The 2,504-nt window shown below is 38.3% G+C and overlaps 1 long non-coding RNA gene across 1 annotated transcript in view; it reads right to left on the reverse strand.

The window, feature by feature from the left end:
• Nucleotides 1–768, reverse strand: part of LOC119409583 — a 41,863-nt gene extending 41,095 nt beyond the window's left edge. The window contains exons 1-2 of the long non-coding RNA XR_005186798.1: nucleotides 662–768; nucleotides 314–446 (exon numbers count right to left, since the gene is read on the reverse strand). This is a non-coding gene — a long non-coding RNA (uncharacterized LOC119409583). The remainder of the gene's footprint in view (nucleotides 1–313; nucleotides 447–661) is intronic.
• Between the last annotated feature and the right edge of the window lie 1,736 nt (nucleotides 769–2,504).

Raw genomic sequence — 2,504 nt, forward strand, 5'->3', positions numbered from 1 at the left:
TGTTGTTATTTTTCATATTTTGCCAAATTAATGTAAATGTGTGATGTGTTAAACTTTGATTCTGTTAATAAATGACCCACTGTCGTTGGTGAGTCAAAGATAATTAACGTTTCCGTCCACATTTTATTAAATTCAATGCACATTATATACAGTCCAGAAAAATGAAAGAATCCGTTTAATTTATGAATATATCTCATGCATATGTTCATTCTACACCAGGATTAAAATGACTTGGAACTGGTGCAAATGCTTCTGGTCTTAAGAGCAGGATGGGAGGAATCCTCCCAACACACAGCAGCCAGGTGTCTGTTACCTTGATTCAACAGGGAAAGGTTCGTAGAGGAACTTCTTGTAGAAATCCTTCTTGATGTCATGGACCAGAATAACAGCTTTGCCTTGGTCATCAAACTGAGGACGACCGGCTCTCCCCATCATCTGCAAAACATCTACGTGCATACACAACACATTCTTATTGTCCTTTTCAAACAAGTGATTGAAACACACTGCAGTGGACTATGATTCCACCAAAGTCCAGCTGATTGTTACTGACAGAGCTCGAGGCAAAGACTTTCATCATTTGCATTATGTTTACATTCTCATGCTCTTACAAAGACAAATTAAACTTCTTCAGAATGAGTGAGAACACCTGGAGACTGTGTACCTGTAATGGGGTAGTCCACATAGCGCTTGGATTTCCCATCATAGTATTCGGTTCCTTTGACAACCACCAGGTGAGCAGGAAAGTTCACTCCCCAAGCTAGAGTACTGGTAGCAATCAGAACCTGTGACACACAGTACACTGTTTAATGATTTGATTTTGTATAAAATCTAAATGATCAAAACAAGAACTATGGCTCTGCTCCGTAAAATGACAGACTAGAGACACATCCAGACTGGGAGAGAGCTTCTTTCACAAAGGGAGGACGTCAAGTGTCTGGGAATTTTGTTTACAAGTGACAGCTAAAAACTCAAATTAGCTAAAGGCTAGCTAAAAGAATAAAAAAAAACTATCTGGAAGCTAAACATGACAAAAGGCTAGCTAAAAGTAGTAGAAAAGTAGCTAAAAATATCAAAACAAGTCAAAAACTGATCAAGTATGTTGAAGCAATATTTAAATGTAGCAATGTTTTGAAAAAAATGAGAGGTTTCAACATATTTCTATGGGAAACTATTTGTAATTAATGTTAAATGATTTGAAAAGTAGAAAAGTTACAAAAGCTATAACATCCATCTCGTGAATGAGATGAATGTTTTCATTTAGGAATAACTATTTAAATTAAGTAAGAAAAATAAATAAATTAAGTAAGAAGTAGTAGTTAGATTCCAAGAAACATACAAAAAAGTAAAAACTGTTTGTTATGCAAAATCCTCCACGTTGAACGCAATTTTGTTCAGGAAGTGGAGAACACAAGAGAATAATGGAGGGGGAAAAACATTCAGACACCAAATATCAAAATTACGCACTGTTACAAAAAAAAAAAAAAGTGTCTCAGGGAAATTTAAATTCTGCGCTTCAGCTGCGCAGCCACAAGTCACCACAGAAACCAGACACAAGAGAATGACACGTCTCACTAACAGAGGGTGTGAACAAACATGTCACCCACACTGACGCGCTGCAAACAAACTGCCAAAAAGGCAACAATGAGAAAGGACGGGCCCATAAATATGCTATGCATTAAATGAGCACCCAAACATGTTACCAAACATTTCTGGAACCAAACGAGCCCCAATAAATGTTATGACAACAACTTTATCCCGAATAAGCCCCCAAGTATGTTATAGTCCTGAGATGTCCAGGAGTAAATGACAGAACACACAACATATTAAGCCCAGATAATTGTACATTTAGACAAGACTTTAAACATCAATCACCTGAACAAAAGAGAAAACTGTGAGCCCCGGCTAAAAGAAACAAGAAAAGGGAAAGCCCTGAATCAGCCAGCAGTTGACCTTCGGATTTTGGGCAACTCCCCTCACCCTACAATCTGGGGACTAACCCTACAACCAAAAATCGAAAACACAAGGATGGCTGTTAACTCCCAGTCCCAACAACAATCAGCTCAACAAAATCAGTGACAAGGTACAAACACTGGTATCTCCAACAGGAGCATGAGTGAGACTGGAGAGAAAAGACGGCAACCATCAGACTAACATCTCTCCTCTGGCTACCCTCGCTCCCCCAGCAGTTGGGGTTTAGTCCTTTTAAACCGCTTTCAGCCAATCAGATGTTTATGGTAAATGGTAAATGAACTGTACTTATATAGTGCATTTCTACACTGCCTGGCCAAACAAAAAAGTTGCCATCTGGATTTAACTAAGCAAATTGGTATGAGTCTCCTATTGGATAATTACTACATGGGCGATTAACTTTCAGCTGGCAACAAGTTATTTAACTCCAACTGGTACAATGAGTTGCTTCTCATTTCTTAAAAAACCTTATCAAAAGACACATTGCGTGGTCATGGAAAAGATGTCAGTCTGTTTGAGAAGGGTCAAATCACTGA

Source organism: Nematolebias whitei, chromosome 5 (genome assembly GCF_014905685.2).
Source record: "Nematolebias whitei isolate Nwh7 chromosome 5, NemWhi1, whole genome shotgun sequence".
NCBI classification, from domain to species: domain Eukaryota; kingdom Metazoa; phylum Chordata; class Actinopteri; order Cyprinodontiformes; family Rivulidae; genus Nematolebias; species Nematolebias whitei.